Raw genomic sequence first — 20907 nt, forward strand, 5'->3', positions numbered from 1 at the left:
AAAAATACAAATTATACAAATTATTTCTTATGTTGAATATGAGTAAAGCGAACAGACCATATATATAATTAAAAACTATTATAAATAACACTGTTGCAAAGTCTTTTAAATTGTAGCACCGACATCCCAAACATATCCATGGAGTCAAAATTATTATTAAGGAGCTCATTAAATGATCTCATAGAGCGCTGCAGTGGAGAGTGAAGACCAATATTAGTTCTCGGAATAGCAAGATGAAAGAATTCACGATTAATAAGCCTTGCACCGGGGCGGGGTATATTGAAATCAATTAGTCGTAATATTTCTGGGGCACTAACAAGACCATTACATAATTTAAATAAAAATAGCAAATCTTGAATACGACGACGATTTTCGAGAGATTTTAATTTGAAAATTATTAGCCTCTGGCTGTATGGTAAACATGAACCGCTATGTTTTGTGTCTTTGTATACCAGAAATCGAGTAAAAGACCGTTGTATTTTTCCAACCTATCAACATGAATTTTGTAAAAGGGGTCCCAAATCACACAAGCATATTCCAAATGCGACCGAATAAATACATTGTATAAACACATGACAGAATTAATCTGTTTAAAATCTTTTGAAGTATGCTTAATAAACCCAACCATTTTCGTCGCCTTTCCAACAACTTCATCTATATGTGGTTTGAATGAAAGTCTAGTGTCAATTAAAATTCCTAGATCTCTGGGTAATAATGTTAATGTATTAATTTACATTTACTTTTTTGACCTAATCATTTAGGGCATTGAGTATTTTTGTTACATCACTTTACATATCCCTACTAATATTATAAATGTGAATGTAAGTTTGTTTGTTACGCTTTCACGTCTAAACCACTGAATGGATTTTGATGATATTTAGTACAAAGATTGACTAGAACTTGGAAAAGGACATAACCTACCTTTTATCCTGAATAAGAGGTTTGTTTGGGTTGAAATAGGGGGTGAAAGTTTGTATGGTCATTATCAAAGATGCCACCATGAAACTTTGTATTGAGGTACTTGATAAGGAGTAAATAAATATTTGTTTGGCGTTTTCAAATTTCGAACTATGTATGGTTGAAATGAGGAAAGTGAAAAATTCACATCTTTATGTGGTGAGCATCAAACCCGCAAAATTTTTATGTTTTAGCAAAGGATGGGAAAAGTAGTTTATAGAAATATATTAAAATATGATACTTAGCCGCAGCAGTTTGTATGTGGATTATTTGCAAAGTATTCTAAAAAAGAAAATTTGCTGCCCAATTGTATTGGATTTGTTACAATTGCACAAAATATAAAAGCTAGTTATATTATAATATCTTTATCATCTCATCAAGAAACAAGTTTAACTGACAAATAACGCCAAAAATATGCTATTTCCAGAACAGACTGGAACACGTTGAAAATTTAGTTCAAAATTATAATAGGAGCCAGCAACGTTGAGGTTAATTCTCGAGTACAACAAAGGGATAACTTTATGAATATCTTCAAAGATCTGTGAGGAATATTTCCATACTAATGTGGCCTCCGATGCATGTCGGGATTCGTATTAATTGGAATTTTCCGTTCATTCTTCGACAAAGTTCCGTTGCTTTCAAATCTACTTCAACTTGTGATTCAGTGTTGCGAATAATTGTTGGCTTAAATCGGCGAAGCACACACAAAGGTTCAATATTTATGTATATTTTATTTTAATTGAGAGTCATTTAATTATCTAGATATCAATCAGTGTTTTGATTGTTTGATTATTTGCGAAGAGGATTGGGGTCTTTTTTATGAAAATCAGGGACGAGACGAGCAGGATATTCTGATGGTTGGAGCAAGATGAGCAAGACCTGACGGTAATTGATACGGCCTGCCCTGATTATTAAACCCAAAAATTCTGGGAGGCACTACAACTGCGCTCGTCACCTTGAGACATAAGATGTCAATTCTTATTTGCCCAGTAATTTTACTAGCTACGGCGCCCTTCAAACCGAAATACATTACTGCTTCATGGCAGCAATAGGCGCCGTTGTAGTATCCATACTCTAGCCGGCATCTGGCGCAAAGGAGCTACCCACTGGTGAGTGGTTTTAACCTCTAGTACTGCAATTTGTTTTTTTCCATTCCATTAGATAAACCACTTGTCCATTAGCCCCCTACAGTAAAAGAATCTACATTGATAAAACGTGATACTAAAAAAAGTTCATCCGAGGATAGGTATATAACATAGACATAGGTCAATATTTATTAAAGGTTTCGACAGAGCCGTTATGTTGAACAAGTTATTATTAAAAAATAATTTAAACATGTGTTAGACACGTGTTTTGTTAAACAGTGATCTAACTATAACAAAGTCATTGACCTAACAATAACGACGTCAAAAATGGAGTTTACATTTTCTTATGACAAAACAGTGTTTAGCTTGTGTTTATCTAAAACGTTGTTAAACACAACATAAACTGAAATGTATAGGAACAATTAAAAAACGGAATTAAATTTTTGACAGCTGTCATCTATCTGTCATCATATAATCTAAATCTTCCTTATGAATATTATCTCTCCGTTAGACACACCTTAGACAAGCTTCAGCAAAAAGATTGTTGAACGCTAAACAAGAGAAAGACCCAGATTTTTAATAGAACTTTTTTCAAACAAGTGGTCAACATATTTTAACTCTTTTGTAGTAACACAGTTACTATCTTATTAATATTAAATTCTCCCTGTCATGTAATTATTTAGTGAAAGAAGTAAGAATGAAGACAAAAAGTTTTAAATTTGGAATAACTTTCTTTCGCGTTTATTAATAACACATAATTAAACCAGAGGAATCTAAGTAAGTATAGGACTAGTACTGGACGAGGGCGAAAACACCCCTACCAGAACACAGACCGACCTCAGCCTTCCACCTCGGGTGGGATCTAATGATGCACCCAAAGGACAGGGCGAGGATACTGCAGGCAAATCTCCACCACGCCAAGGCTGCAACGGCAGTAATGGATAAATGCCTTGCAAATAGAGAGGTCCTCTTTGCCCTGCTACAAGAGCCGTGGGTCAACAACGGCAAGAAAACGGACTTAACAACGCTGCTAACTTGATTTACAATACCAGCGGATCAAGACCCAGAGCCTGCATTGTTTTTAACAAAAACATTAATATTTTACCTGCGTATGTTAACTTCAAGAGCTGGGAAGGTACCAGAGTGATCGTGTGCTCGGCGTACCTACCACATGACACAACAGACCCGACAACAGACTTGGCGAGAGTGGTAGACTACGCACGCCGCAACAACGCCGAACTGATTGTCGGGGCCGACGTCAATGCGCACCACACTACATGGGGAAGCAGCGATGTCAATGATAGAGGTGAGCTACTTCTTAATTTCTTAGACACTAACTGCCTTCAGGTACCAAAACAGAGGCAACAAACCAACCTTTGTTACCACGAATAAGCAGGAATTCTTAGATATTATTTTCACTACCGACAACATTTCCAGGCGTATATCGAACTGGCGAGTCAGTGATGAAATTTCGTTATCGGATCACCGACATATAGCATTTGACTTCTTGGCTTACCTTGAAAACCACATACATACATTTAGGAATCCAAAGAAACAAACTGGAATGCCTACAAAGACATACTCAGGAGTAATTTAGAGAACGTCCCAAAGTGTATCAGAAGCCTGGATGAGATATAACTGGCAGTTAAAGCAACCACGGATGGCATCACTGACGCCTACGAGGCTAGCTGCCCATTTTCCTCACAGTTCTCAAACATGAAAGTACCTTGGTGGAACTCAAACTTGAACAAATTCAAGAAGAAATCCAGAAGGCTATTCAACAGGGCTAAAAATACTCAAGACTGGGAACCCTATAAAAAAATCCCTGACAGAATGCAATAAGGAAGTTAGGAAGGCCAAACGAACATCTTGGAAAAGGTTCTGCGAGGATTTGTCAAAAAAACTGCTCGCTAAGGACAAACCTAACCAGATCAGCCTGCTTAAGAGACCAGATGGATCTTACACAGCCAACGAGATAGAAAACGAAAGAGTACTGATGGCCCACCACTTTTCGGGTTCTGCTCACCTACCACCTACAGCAACGCCTACACAACGGCCACTCGTCGAGGACTGGCGTAGAGCGGCTAAGATAATCAGACCCCGGGACGTAAGGTGGGCCATCAAAACTCAGAAACCCTATAAGTCAAGTGGTCTAGACAACATTTTTCCAGCACTACTCCAAAAGGGCTTGGACGTATTAGTACCGCTTCTAGTCAAGATGTACCGGGTAAGCTTCGTCTGGGGCTATCTTCCAGAACAATGGAGTAAGACTAAAGTACTGTTTATACCTAAGGCAGGCAGAAAGGACTACTCCCTGCCAGGTTCTTCAGGCCCTAGGCCTTACCTCCTTTCTCCTAAAGATTATAGAGAAAGTTTTGGATAGCTACATAAGACATGATGTTCTAAGCCTAAAGCCCATTCACAATTCTCAACACGCCTACTGTAGAGGCAGATCTACAGAAACGGTTCAACTACAACTTGTGGATAGAGTCGAGAAGGCTATACAAGATAAACAAATAGCACTTTGTGCGTTCCTAGACATTGAGGGCATTTTTGACAATACCCGGACAGACACACTAGTCAAAGGACGAATCAGCAAAGACGTAGACTCCACTACTGTCAAATGGGTAAGGTCAATGCTCTCAAATCGTAAAGCTCTAATTTCTCTTCATGGGATATCACTAGAGCTATACACTACTAGAGGTTGCCCACAAGGTGGCGTGCTATCACCACTACTATGGACACTAGCAGTGGATGAACTACTTAGTAAGGTAAGCAGATGACTTAGTCATCATAGTCAGAGGCTCCAGCCAAAGCCTACTAAGTTTAATATTGCAGAAGGAGCTAAACACCATCTCAAAGTGGTGCACAGCCAACAAACTATCAGTTAACACAGGAAAGACTGTAATTGTGCCGTTCACCAGGAAAAGAACACTTAATAAACTGAAGTTTCCCACTCTGAACGGCTCGACTTTAGAATTCTCAGCTGAGGTCAAGTATCTGGGAGTCACCTTCGACCAGAAACTCACATGGAAAACACAAAAACAGTAAAAAAGGCTAAAACAGCCTTGGGTGTATGTCGACGTCTGGTAGGGAGACACTGGGGAGCACGGCCAAAGCTCCTACTATGGCTTTTCACAGCAGTTGTGAGGCCTACAATCACCTATGCCTCCATTGTGTGGTGGAACAAAGCCTACCAGAAAACAACTGCAGACAGGCTAAGCAGCCTGCAGAGACTTGCCTGTATGTTGATAACCGGAGCCATGACGTCCACTCCAGGTGCGGCCATTGAGGCTATGCTTAACCTACCGCCTCTTTCACTGTTTATACAGCAAGAGGTGAAGGCGAGCATGCTGAGGGCAATCGCCCAGAGGGGGTCATGTAACTGGATGTCTCAAACACTTAGGACTCTAGAAGACTCAATTTTGCAAGACTACATACTAGGTATAACACTCGATCAAATGACTCCACAATTAACAACTGTCAAACACTATATTGTAAAACTACCTTCTCGGGACGACTGGATGAACAACAAAGTCTCTTGGAAGGATGGGAGCCTTTTATGGTTTACCGATTGGTCCAAAAAGGAAAATGAAGTTGGCTGTGGAGTCTATGCAGAACGCCCCAGATTTAAATCCAGCATAAACCTGGGGAGATTTGCCTCCATACTTCAAGCTGAGGTTTATGCCATTTTAGAATGCGCAGATATAAATATCCAAAAAGGCTACTTCAACCAAAACATATACATTCACTCTGACAGTCAGGCTGCACTGTTGGCCTTAGACGCAGACTTGATTGCTTCAAAATAAGTCAAAAACTGCACTGACTGCCTAAACAAATTAGGCCTTAAAAACAGAGTGATTCTCAGATGGTCCCAAGGCATGCCGGAATCTGGAGCTAAAGCAGTCCAATACGGTCGGGAACCTATTTGTGGACTCCCTAAGAGCGCCATTCGTCACACCCTGAGGAACCAATGTCAACTAGAGGCACTTAAACGCTGGAGCAACTCAACAGGTTTAAACCATTTCAAAGCACTGATAAAGGCTTACAATAACAGAAATGCGAATGAAGCCCTATCATTGAGCAGGAAAAACCTATGCATACTCACCAGGATGCTAACTGGACACAGTCGCTTAAATATTTACCTCTGTGTGGTCGGAATAAAAAACGAAATAACTTGCACATTTTGCCTAGAGGCCGATGAAACGCCTCTTCATCTCCTCTGCAATTGCGGCCCACTAATGCATAAGCGTAACACCATCCTTGGTGATTATACCCCACACCTTGGCGATTAGCCCAGCTGTTTGCAATACTCACGTCAAAAAGATACTGCGGTTCACAAACGTGGCAGGGCTTGACGACGAGCTATAAGTATGTGTGGTAACACAATAGTTCAATCCTGGACGTGGTGTTACTAGGACCCAATCAGGACTATGCATATAGCCACCCTCTCCAAATGATAATAAGTAAGTATAGAACTGCCATTCCTATTTATGTAGTTTCAACCAATAATTTAGTTCCAAGCTTTTTTGTAGCCGATAAAGTTAATTTGAGTTGCTATTTGAAAAATTGTTTCAAGATAGTATATTACCACTAAGTATTAACGTGCTGAAAATTTAAAAAATAGGTATCCGAAAATAAATAACTGTTATAATGTCAATAAATAGAGTAAGCTTTTGATACCATCATTGCCACAACCATTATATTATAGCATAATTTGATTCTCGTCTGATCAGAGTTCACAGAATTGTATAATAACATTAACTCGATTCGCCGCCAATTTCTATGAGGCAATTCGCACCTTTCATTTGCTCAGGATCGTGAGGGATTTCAAATGGAATTGATTTCATTTTACGATTTAAATTTTAGATTTGAATTTTATTTGAAAGGGTTATTTTTTCGTGTTTGATAATGTCGACAATGAAAGAGGTATTTTGCTGTAAAATAAAGTAAGTTATAAATTTATAATTGCTGGGAATTTAGTATTTAGTGCAATATTTAAATAATAGTTGATAGTTTGATGATACAATATATATATATGCAATCGAATTATTTTATATTTTTATAAAAGCCATCGAAATAGCCTAGATAGTTGCGAAACTGAAGTGGCGGTGGGCAGGGCACATAACTCGACGGACAGACGGCCGTTGGGGCAGTAAGTCCTCGAATGATGACCACGTACTGAAAGACTTAGTGTTGGTAGACCCCCCACAAGATGAACTGACAATCTGGTTAAGATCGCCGGAATAGGTTGGATGAGGGCAGGACCGATCGTAATGGCGATCTTTGGGGGGAGAGGGGCTTTGTCCAGCAGTGGACGTCTTCCGGCTGATGATGATGATGACAATATATTTATAAATTTATAATAATAATAATATTTTTAGTACGAGATATTTTTACCTCAAAAATAAACATTTATTGAGACTATTTCTGAAATACATTTCTTCAGACAGCAAGAAGAATTCAACAAGACGGCTCTCGATAGGATGGTAATAACTCAAATACGAGCTCATTGAGCAACCTATTTCCTTTCTTATTGTTTAAAAATATACAAATTTTGTAAATGTATAGTGTGTACAAAATCATGTGCAATACATGTGCTGTGGTTATAATTAAAATTATGATGACTGTTCGTGAAGTATTTATTACAGTAAACTAAGGGTTATTTTATTTTTTGGATATGATGTTTCCAAAGTATATAAATTGTGGAGTGATTAAATATCATTAATGTAAATAACAAGAGAAATGGTATTATTATTCCACAATAACGTATATCTGCCTTAGCTTTTGGGGTGGTAGTTTTTGACTTTCAATAGTTAGTGATATCATATCCTATTTTTAATAACAATATTTGAATTTGATTTTAAAAATATCCGTTAAATTAATATTTTAGTGTGATGATTTATTTATCGCTTGCCACTTAAAAAATAACAATTAAATTAAATTAGATAATACAAAGTGCCTAGAAAAACAATTGTATCTTTAAGCATTAAGGAAATTCGCAATTTATATAATTATATTTTATAAAATCATCAATACAAGTTTTACTCAATCAATATATACATATAAATGAATTGCTGTTCGTTAGTCTCGTTAAAACTCGAGAACGGCTGTACCGATTGGGCTAATTTTGGTGTTGAATTATTGGAAGTCCAGGGAAGGTTTAAAAGGTAAATAAATATAAACATGTGTCCCCCGTCGTTCAAAAATCAAATTGAAAGAATAGTTTAAAATAAATAACTAATCAGAATCTATATATCTTTCTACCTCTCAGGAGGTTATAAATAAACTTATTTTTAGGCACCTATAGTTATTAGATTTCATTACTATTTAATATTTGGTAGGCCTGGGAATCGGTCGTCATCTATTTTTTATACCCCAAAAGTTTTAATTATTGTTTTCTTTTCTTATTACTTCATATGGCAATACAACGTTTGCTGGGTCAGCTAGTATAATATAAAAGTATTACTCTTAACTTCACTATTTACACCTGCCAGTTATAGAGATCTTATGAGACCTAGAAATAGAAACATACATAGAAATATGTACCAATTAAAACACTAATAAATTAGGGATTCCTAATAACCAGGAAAAGGAAATTTAAGAAAGATAATTTAATAGAATTAGTAATTCTTATACATAACAGATTGTCCTTTCTAAACATTCGTAATTCTATGTGCATGTCACAGTTTGCAGACGCAGTGATTACGTGCCAAGCGAACGAAAGATGCCATGTGAACCGTGAAATATGACTGATGATTACCTCAACCATTATTCATAGGTATTACAATATATCCACTTGGAAGTCCGTCCGTGTCCTCAACAAAATGTATTCTCCACAGTTCGTGCCTTTGAGACCTAATAGTGGAATATACCGCCGGACGCGCCGGTGAAATGCAAAATCTTTATGGACATAAAATCTATTAAATTATTATATATTCAATCTAAATCTACAACAACAGCTCCGATCTTTTTTTGTGGGACTCTGTGATATTTATATGACTACTAGCTTTTACTCGCCAATTCGTGCGCGTGAAATACTTACTTTGGGCAGCATTTTTTTTAATTTTTAATAATCTTACATAGTTAGTAATACACTACAAACTGCTGTGGTTAGTACATTTATATAGGCTACCAACTATAGAACTTTCATCCCCCTTTTTCACTCCACACAGGTCTAAATTTTAAAAACGCTTTTAAAAAGTGCTCAACCTCGCCAAGCTTTTATTAGCTATAAAAGGTAGCTTATGTCCTTTCCCAAGTTCTTGTTTATCTCTGTACTAAATTTCATGAAAATCGAAAAATTCATTAAAAAAAATTAGAGACGTGACTTCATAATGTGTCGTTCACCCCTTTTTTATATCTTTTGGGGAGACTTCCCAAGAACAGTTTTACCCGATTCGTGCCAATGAACTCCACCTTCGCCCAACACGCCACATGCTTGTATAATATCGTCCTTAAAATAGTTAGCGAATGTGGGCGGCGGTGATCACTTAACACCATGTGACCCGTACGCTCGTTTGTCCTCCTATTCCATAAAAAAAAACCATCTGGATCTGTGGCGTTCCAACACAATGCGGTTAACCGGTATAACCAAATTATGGTATTAGTTTCCTTGAATAACTCTTCCATAAAATGATAGTAATACAAATTTAATGTTTTGAATGAATGATTATCTTATAAAATATCAAATAAATCTGAGACAACTTGATTTTACCAACTAGCTTTTAACAAAATAAAGATATGATTTCCGTAAGGCAGCTCTTACAAACTTTAGTAGTTATCAAACTTACTTAAAATTCCTGTACTGAATTATACAGGAAGTTGTAAGCGAGCTCCACTGCGAGAAGTATTCGTTTAAATTTGTTCGTTTTATTTTCTTTGCAACTACAGTTCTGTACTTGACAAAATATGTTTCCATACTAACTGCTTTTTGCATAAGTTATTCTTAGTTTGATTGATTATAGAAAAAAATATACAATGACAATTCAAATTTAAGCCAAGTGCGAGTCGGACTCTTCCATGAAGGGTTTCGTAGCAGCAAGTAACAATATAAAAGTTCTTGTAGGTTTACGATTTATTACATATTAAAAAAAAACTACTTACTAGATCTCGTTCAAACCAATTTTCGGTAGAATTTTGCATGGTAAATGTACATCATATCAATATTATCATCATTCTCTTATTTTAGAAGTTACAGGGGGGGAGGGACTTTTAACCACTTTGGGAGTGTCGTTTGCGCAAACTATGCAGTTTTAAAAAAAATGTGATTAGAAACCTCACTATCATTTTTGAAGACCTATCCATAGGTATCCCATGCGTATTATTTGGGCTTAATTTTGAGTTCCAGTTCTAAGTATGTATGTATGTACATATGTATCTACCCCCAAAATTAATTATTATTTGGCTGCAGAACCCTAAGAATGTATATATAGAAATAGATTTAGTTTGAAACTGTTTTCAGAGTTATTTTTAACTTCCCGTGTATGTTAGTTTGAGTCCCATCTTGGAAACTATGCTAGAATCATTTACGACGTTTGATTAGACTCACATTTGGTGTACTTTATAATATGGTACCGTAGGGTTTGTCTTTGTGACCATGGGAACTCCCAAACTAATCAAGATAAACTCATCAAGGTTGGGCACTTTGTTTTTCTAAGCTATCTCAGAGGTGCTGGATGATTTCAAGTGACTTATGTTTGAGCTGGAAGGTTATCATGTAAATTCCCAAACTAATCAACACGACTTTCGGGCGCATTTGTTTCTCTGGTCTTCTCACTGGTACTAGATGATTTCAAGAGACTTATGATTTCGCTGGAAGGTAGCCATGGGAACTTTCATGTTAATCAAGATAAACCCATTAATGTTGGGGACTTTGTTTTTCTTAGCTATCTCACTGGTGCTGGATGATTTCAAGTGACTTATGATGGAGCTGCAAGGTGGCAATGGCAGCCCGAAACTGAACAAGATAAACCCATCGAGTTTGAGCTATTTGTTCTTCTATTATATCTCAATTGTGCTGAACGATTTCAAGTGTCTTATCATGGAGCTGTAAGGTGACCATGAGAACCCTCAAACTAAACAAGATAAACCCATCGAGTTTGGGCTGATTAGTTTTTCTGAGCTATTTCACGGGTGCTGTGTGTTTTCAAGTAACTTATGATGGAGCTAGAATGTGGCCATGGGAACTCTCAAACTGAACGAGATAAGCCCATCGAGTTTGGGCTGATTAATTTTTCTGAGCTATTTCACGGGTGCTGTGAGTTTTCAAATGACTTATGATGAAGCTAGAATGTGGCCATGGGAACTCTCAAACTAAACAAGATAAGCCCATCGAGTTTGAGCTGATTAGTTTTTCTGAGCTATTTCACGGGTGCTGTGTGTTTTCAAGTGACTTATGATGAAGTTAGAATGTGGCCATGGGAACTCTCAAACTAAACAAGATAAGCCCATCGAGTTTAGGCTGATTAGTTTTTCTGAGCTTTTTCACGGATGCTGTGTGATTTCAAGTGACTTATGATGGAGCTAGAATGTGGCCATGGCAACTCTCAAACTAAACATGATAAGCCCATCGAGTTTGGGTTGATTAGTTTTTCTGAGCTATTTCACAGGTGCTGTGTGATTTCAAGTGACTTATGATGGAGCCAGAATGTGGCCATGGGAACTCTCAAACTAAATAAAATAAGCCCATCGAGTTTGACCTGATTAGTTTTTTTGAGCTATTTCACGGGTGCTGTCTGATTTCAAGTGACTTATGATGGAGCTAAAATGTAGCCATGGGAACTCTCAAACTAAACAAGATAAGCCCATCGAGTTTGGGTTGGGTTGGCTGGAAAAACCAAATATGGTTTTTCTAAACAAACAATTTATAACATGCTTCCTTTATAAGAATAGGTTCATCAAATCCTTCCTTCTGCAACATGTGTTGACCTAAATTGATCAATGATAGAATTTGATGAAATATAGTGATTGGGTTTGTTCTTATGTCAGGTTAAGGCCATTTCGTAGCAAGCCTTAGTTATATTTCCAAGGTTGTATCGAAATTGAAAATGAACATTTACTATTCATTTTTATCACCGCAATAATGGTAAGGTATCTTTTGAAACACCCGCATTGCAGTTCTCTTACAGTTTTTGTACGTGATAATGTATGGTATCTATGTAAACTGCCAATGATCTGATTGTAATGTATGTAACGTGATGATGAAATTAAGAAATTTAATAAATAATGAGATATTCGTAGAGTATAAATTTAATTTGGGCTAATAGCTGCAAAAATAAATTTGGATTCAATGTTTGATTAATAAATGCTCAATACAAAATAAACAATTACAAGATCTTATAAAGTTACTATTTGACTTGATCATCCACTTCTACTATCAAGTCAACCCTATATAAATAACTAGCTGACCGGACAAACGTTGTTCTGTACTTAATAAATAAGATACTGCTGTTTACATTGTTGTATATTTCATAACGTTAAGCATTATTTCGTAAAAAGAAATTGTTTCACAGCAGAACTGTCAAACCGTGCGATAACAATTCTCTCATACAAAATATGTTCATACAAAGCAAACATGGGAAATAAAAATAATTATGGATCCCAAATCGAAAAAAAAATCTCTCGAGTTGGACTAAACTGCACTCCATGAAGAAATTCCCATTAAAATCCGTTCATTAGTTTAGGAGTTTACTGGAAATAAACACCACGAAACTCAATTTATATGTATTACTAGATGACCCAGCAAACGTTGTATTGCCATATAAAGTAATAAAAATATTTTTTGGGTGTAAAAAGCAGATGCAACCGATTCTCAGACCTACCAAATTTATCGTACTACAATTATTTTAAGTATTGATCCATTGCCATCTTGCAACCCTATAGCGGATTTGTGGATGGAACAGAATAATTTAAAAATCGTGATACAAAATAGTGGTAGATCGTAGAAGGGCGAAAATTTAAATTTGTATGTAAAATTCAATACTGAATTATAATAAAAAAAAAGTCCTAAAAAAAATTGGGGTGGACTACCCTTAACTTTTAGGGGGATGAAAAATATCCGATTCTCAGACCTACTGAATAAGATTTGGTAAAAATCAGTAAAGCCGTTTCGGAGGAGTAAGGTAACTATCATTGTGAAACGAGAATTTTATATATAAGAAGATATGGAAGAAAAGTAGCTACTTCAAATAGTGTCCATAGAGAAAATTATTTCAATCGTAGCCGTAAAGCGAAATTAGTTGAACATCTTTGAGAGGTAACAGATTAAAATGAACTCTCATATCTTACGCTTTTCTCAGATAGATTATTTTAAATGAAATTTTAATGAATTCTCCATCTTTGGTGTGAAACAGATAGTTATTGACTGGATGTGTTTGTAGTTTTAGTTGAAAAAACTTGGAAAAAAGCCCTACATAACATTTATATCTAGACGACTCGAAAGACTTTTGCCTGTACAAAAAAGTGTAAATTATCACTATATATATATATAAAACAAAGTCCTTCGCTGAGTCTGTCTGTCTGTTCGCGATAAACTCACTCAAAACAACAGAACTGTTTTTCGTGCTGCTTAGAACAATGGATAGCGTGGTTTTCGAGGATGGTTTAAGTATATTATTTGTTGGATTTTTGTATATATATTAATTATATTTGCTGGAGGTGTCGGAAAAAAAAAATGTTTTTAAAATTTTATTTGTGTATTAATCCTAGAAGTATAGAAATTGTTTAGATTTACAAGAGTGACATCTCAAGTCAATTTCCTAATATGCAAATATTAGGGTTAAGCAGGTTTTCAACTGTAAAGTAGATCCTGTAGATGATGCGACAACCTGAAAGTTGAACAAAGCATACAAGATTTTATGACTATTCGTTTCTCGAACGGTTAGCTCAGTTGGTTAGAGCACTGGCACGGAACGCCAGGTGTCGTGGGTTCGAGTCCCGCTTCGTTCATAAAATTTTGTTTTTCATAAATTATTTGTGTATTCATCCTAGAAGTGAGGGTTATAACTATAAAACATAACAAATTGTTTAGATTTACAAGAGCGACATCTCAATTCATTTTCCTAATATACAAATATTGGGGTTGAGCAGGTTATCAACTGTAAAGTAGATCCTGTGGATGAAGCCACAACCTGAAAGTTGAACAAAACATACAAGATTTTATGATGATACGTCACTCGAACGGTTAGCTCAGCTGGTTAGAGCACTGGCACGGAACGCCAGAGATCGTGGGTTCAAGACCCTCATAGTTCATAAAAAAATTTGTTTTTCAAATTTAATTTGTGAAAAAATAAACCGTCTGGGAGCTTTCAACAAAAACGCTTCTAAATCAAAAAGAAATGTGTATCTTAAAAGATAGTGTCTTATATAGTTCTACTGAAAAGTCCGCGATGCATATGTTTATAAAGATAAGATACTATAACAATTTTAATACTTTTAAAAACCGTCAAGTATAAAGTGGTAATGTAAAATCTGTTTACACAAATACAATGGTAATCTTTATCATTTTATTTCCTTTATTAAGAGCCAATATATTCTTCTCTATTCTGTTTGCAATAGAGCGTCGGAATCGACGATTATTTACTATTGGGTGTTTTATAAAAATGCGTTCCACAATTCACCCCCATTTTTAATCGTAAGTGAAACCGTAAGCGATGACGCAATGATATACTTCAGCCTTCCAACGTACGTTACTGGAAAAATATTTTTTTTTTTGGCTAAATATTAATGTGTCTGTAGTTATTGAAACACGAAGTCAACGCAGACTAATAGAATGTCAAACAATCGAATCTTATCAAATTTCAATATAAAACCATCTTCGATTTTTCAGCTCTATCAAGGTAGCAGTGACAAAGTAGCGAAATTCACTTTAAAATAGCAAGGTTGTGTCTTCTATCGAATCCTCTCTTGAGGTCACGGAATGGGGTTAAATGAACCTTGCCCAATTTAACCTCCAGAAGACTCAAGTATACGCGTTTTATAAATAAAATTAAAATTAAAAAAACATTTGTCGAATCACCGGTCTTCGACAACACTTCCCTAAATGGCTCACCTAGTATCGGAATCCTCGGTCTTGAAATCTCAAGAAATTGCCTGTTCCGCTTTCATCTAGAAGGCAAAGCCAAATTCCACCTTCAACATACCAATAATTAGGATACCATATCTGTAGTGTGGTTTTCAAGGACCTTTCTGCCACTTAGCTTGGTTAGCTGTGGAATGAGCTTCCTTACACAGTGTTTCCAGGGCCTTATGACATTGGTACCTTAAAAAAAGGCGCGTATACCTTTCTACAAGGCCGGCACCACTACTTTGATTCCTTTGATGTTCCAACAGAATATGGGCAACGGTGATCACTTAACATCAGATGACTCGAACGATCATTTGTCCTCCTCATCCATCAAAAAACTAACATCGTTTGATTTCTTAGAGTGGTGTTATCTATAAATCGGAATAGGGCATCGCAATTTTGTCAATATATTTTTTTGTTGTCGTATGTTCTTCAAAATCATTTTTGTCACATCTAGAAAAATCAAACTCTTGTTCTTGAACAGTGTAGTAACTGTGCTATGATTGCAAGACTGCAAATATTTGCCATCGATAATGTAACACGAATATTTTCGATTCATAGAATGCAATTCAATAAAAAATATTTAGAAAAACGTAAATGATTTTATGCACTATTTTCTTAATTTTAATGTCTTATATAAATACAATGTGTGAAGCGAAAACATATGTAGATGCATTTTTGTGGAAATGAATGAGACTGAGCTGTCACAGTAGACGATGTAACACACGGTCGGATTAATTCGGCTCTAGTCGACTGGGGGAGCGCGATCAGCCGGAGCAACATTTATCAGAGTTATTTATACACAATTATAATTATAGAATAATTTTGTAAATATTACTGTATTTTGAATATAGAAGCAAAAATTGTATAAAACATTTTTTATCTGTGCAGTATTCAACTTGTAATGCAAGCAATAGTACAAACCTCGGCGGTTTTTATTGCTTTGAAACATCAATGTAAAAGTTTCTTTTTTATTAATAGATAAATAAAAAAACAACATCATATTTTGTAAAATTGGTCCAACTGTCGTGGAGATAGTCCGCGATGAGCTATCATATCGAATTCTAGCATGCTCACTATCTTTGGAAATGTATCAAGGCAAGACAGGAAGTCCATAGAACGCCTTTTCATCCAGAATACAGTGGAAGGCATGAGACCACGCGGAAGGTCACCTACACCAGCCTATTTCACTTCCCGTGTAGATATAGAAAACGTATAGAAAGAGAGACAGCTTCTAGGTGAATAAAAATGTAGGTTAATAGCGCTGTGCGATCGTAAATTGCAAGAAGTAATTATATGATGCAAATTTATACAATTTTACAAGATTGTCATAAATAATCATAAAGTTGATTCACGAATTTATTAATATCATTTAATTCCACTTTCTGAAATAATAGAATGTAAGAATTTGTTTATTTACTGTAAAATCGACGTTAGAAGTCTGCATAATATGGCGTATGAAAACCCGTATCATTCTCAGGCTTTATCTGAACACAAGCCGCATTTCGCCACGTAACGTCATGTATCGGAGCCTCTATACTCAACAATCACCTTAATTTCCGTTCACTAAAGACGCTGCTACAGAAATGTGATATTTTTCTACCCTTTAGCCATCGGTAGTAAATTTGGGTAATATTTTTGTTTGGATCATATCTTGGTTGACTTTCTTTTTGTTCGTATTGATCTATTCCTTTATTACTGTGGTGGATTGGTTGGTTGATTTGCTATCCTAATCTCATAGTTTTGGGACTTAATATTGATTTTTTTATGTAAGGGGAGGAAAAACCGCCAACTGATGTTAAGTGATCATTGCCGTCCACATTCTTTTACATAATCAAAAGAATCATATAAGCGTTCCCAGTCTTATAGAAAAGTGTAAGCGCTGTCTTTGAAGGTACCCATGTCGTAGATTCCTCGAAATACCGTACAAGGAAGATCATTGCATAGATTGGTTTGTATCTCATATTTTGTTTGTTTTTTCTTTGTATTGTATTGATTCAGTTCTCTTACTCCTCTCTTGCTATATGAATACGGTTATTGAGTTATAATGCTTGCTAGATCAGTTTTGCATGGAATTTATTTGAAATTAGATCACCTTCGCCTATATATCATCATCATATACTCGCAAGCTGAGATTGAATCACACTGTATGCTAAAGTTTGCAAAATTCAAGCAGCAGTGGGCAGGTCACATAGTTCAATGGACAGATGGCCGTTGGGGCAGAATAGTCCTCGAATTGCGACTACGAATGGACCAACGTCGTGAAGATCGCCAGAATAGTTTGGATGAGGGCAGCGCAGGAGCGATCGTCATGGCGATCTTTATGGGACACTTTAGTCCAGCAGTGGACGTCTTCATACCGATAATGATGATACGCGATAACGGAGGTTATTTTATGATAAGAAGTCAGAAGTTTTGATACACATTGGAGGCCAGTACGACACAATGCTGCTCATGATTGTTGAACACCAACAGCTTTGAGCAGTTCCGTTATTTAGTGGAATAACAGTAGATAGTGAGCTACTGCACTTTCATAACAAAACACATAAATTGTATTCACTCTAGTTCCAGTACCTTTCGGAATTTATTAGTTAGACTCGAATACGAAAAAATAAACAAAATTATATTACAAACTTGCGATCGCACTGGCAACCAAAATGGGTATATTTCGGACTCCGTGGCGTAATACAAAAATACTCACAGGTGTGATACTGACTAAAGGATCCTACAAATTTCGAGTTTTAGCTTTTATTCTTTCTCGTTAAAGTTACCATGATGAAGTTACGGTAAAACATTCTAAAACAAAATATAATGAGGTTGAACCTTTTGCGAATGCTAATTTCTTCCTTGTTTGTCTTGTCACGAACTTGTACGAACATAATATTTTTTGTTAAATTACTCGGCAGACATTGATTACCAGAATACGAAACTATGTTAAATTATTAAATTATTATAAGTATCTGAAAGTTTTTAATGATAGTAAATTATTAAAATTGGAATTCATTGTCTTGTTGGAAATATTAACGTTAAGCAGAAGAAAACAGATCCATGGGAAAAGGAAGAGAATATAACAAAAATGAAAGGAAAAATAAATTACAGGCGATCTAAGGTCGGGAAGTGGAGAAAGGGAGGGGGGGGGGGTGTTAAAGGGTAAATAACGGTTTATATCGATTTTCGGCCTATGGAAGTCCTATGGAAAAAAGTTGTAGGTAATACAAAGATCTATAACTTTTATTTTCACACTTTTTTCACATAACTTCAAAATTTATGTGAAAAATTCAAATAACCAAGTTTGTGGTTTTTCATTTTAATCTTTAAATAAAAATATTTCCACGTAATTTGGTGAAAAGTTACCTTTTTATATCCCAGATACACTGTATTTTTTCGGACGTTCAGCTGATGGTAATTGATACGCCCTGCCCATTACAATGCAGTGCCGCTCAGGATTCTTGAAAAACTCAAAAATTCTGAGCGGCACCACAATTGCGCTCGTAACTTTGAGACTAAGATGGTATGTCTCATTTGCCCAGTATTTTCACTAGCTACGGCGCCCTTCAGATTGAAACACAGTAATGCTTACACATTACTGCTTCACGGCAGAAATAGGCGCCGTTGTGGTACCCATAATCTAGCCGGCATCCGGTGCAAAGGAGCCTCCCACTGGTAAATAGAATATCTCTATCTGTAGATAGAATATTGGGAACGGCCGTAAACGAACAAGTCGTTCACATGATAGTAAATACGCCGTGCCTCCAATTTTTACTTTTACACAGTCACCACTAAGCCGACTTTCAGTGCAAAGAAACCTCTCACTGTACAAACTGTATCATCGTTCGGAGTTTTGCATAACGTTTAATTAAATATACCAAAAAAAAAAATTAAGTAGGCGTTTCTTTGCGGAAATCCATAATTATACAAATGATTTGAGTTTTCTTTAGTATTAATTCCGCCAATATTTGTGTTTAAACAATTCGACACGTGTTTTGCCTCTACACGAGACATCCTCAGGACAAGTTGTCTTCACCAAAATCTCTCATCCAAAATCTCCTGAGGATGCCTCGTGTAGAAGCGAAACAATTGTTGGAAGACAAATATTGGCGGAATTAACACTCGAGAAAACTCAAAACATTTGGATTGTTTTAATTTGTTTTATTTTTAAAATATAAATATACCAATATTAGTAGATAGATATAAGTAGGTACTTTCATTATCAGCTAAAAGAACTATGGCAATATTTTTTCGTCGAAAAGGTTCTCAACTCCTCGGTTTGTTTTATTTTTATGTTTTTTATCTCTGTCTGTGTCAGCCAAGCTAGGTTTGTAACTAAATAATATATAGGTGAGATAACTCGGCGGGAGGGCCGATTCCAAAAATAATAATCGGAATTAGAATTAGATTAATTAAATAGATTGTATAATAATAGTCAAATATTTTTATACTTTTAGTGGATATTATTATATCTATTGTTTTGAAATAGTGTTTTTGAAATTGGATTCTTATTTTTTATTTTTTATTTTTTTTATTTTTGAATATTATACTCAAAATAAAAACCCAATTTTTATTAAACTATTTCAATTATTTTCATTAGAATATAGTTCAAAATTATTATACGACCCAACAATGTTAATTCTCGCACACAACAAAGGGATAACTTTATGAATATCTTCAAAGATCTGTGAGGAATATTTCCATACTAATGTGGCCCCCGATGCATGTTTGCCTCGCATTAATTGGAGTTTTCCGTTCACTTCACGTAAATTTCCGCAGCTTTCAAGTTATAAGTAACTTTAGTTATTAACTGTCAAAATAAATTACTGAAATGAATCATCGCTTTTAGAAAATGTGTTGTGTAAATTCTTACGGCCTTACAAATAAAATTGGTATAAAGTTATACCTGAGAATAATCCAAGAATATGCCAAATGTTTACAAATAGAGATTTTGCATAAGAATAATTTTATTCGGACGTATAACGTTTCCCGCGTTTATTTGCAAAGCTGCCTCACATTCGAAATACTACAGAATTTTGATTAAGGATTGGTCTCCACTGCGGTCCAGCTATATACTGCATTACCTAAGGAAAAAAGCTTTTTTTATTACAGCAACTGTAAGATCCTTGTTTGCATGGCATCTTGACACTCAATGGCATCTTTAAAATTTTATAACATACGCTTCGTGTTATTTTACATTGAAATTAATAAAATAACAAAATACTTATTGATGATATGTGATCCCAGTGTCTTTATAATTTTTTGTAGAAAAAAAAAATATTAAAAAAAAAGATTTACTTTTGCAACCCGCATTTTAGTTTCAATTATTAGCAAAGTTTAACAAAACAGAACACATTGATCGAGACTGGCTCGAGTAGGCCTGCTTAGTCGTAGTATTAGTAGCCGCACTTTGCGACTATACCTGCGGTATCTAGTTAGAGCGCAGTGGAGACCAATCCTTAATCTAAGCTAAGGGCCCTATAAATAAACTTGGTATAAAGTTATACCTGAGAATAATCCAAAAATATGCAAAATGTTTACAAATAAACATTTTGCATTATATTGGTTTATTCGGACGTATAACGTTTCCCGTGTTTAATTGAAAGGTTAACTAACATTCAGAATTATTAGAGTAATCATTGTATTGACAGTGTTGTCACCGATTTAGTCAACATTTTGCATATTCTTGGTTTATTCTCAGGTATAAAAGACGTCATAATATATTGTATTGGTAAATTGGAAAGATCATTTAGTTACAATATCTTTACTTTGTTTTTTAATAACAAATCACAATTGATTCGCTGCAAATTT

The sequence above is a fragment of the Leptidea sinapis genome, chromosome 47, assembly GCF_905404315.1.
Source record: "Leptidea sinapis chromosome 47, ilLepSina1.1, whole genome shotgun sequence".
NCBI lineage: Eukaryota > Metazoa > Arthropoda > Insecta > Lepidoptera > Pieridae > Leptidea > Leptidea sinapis.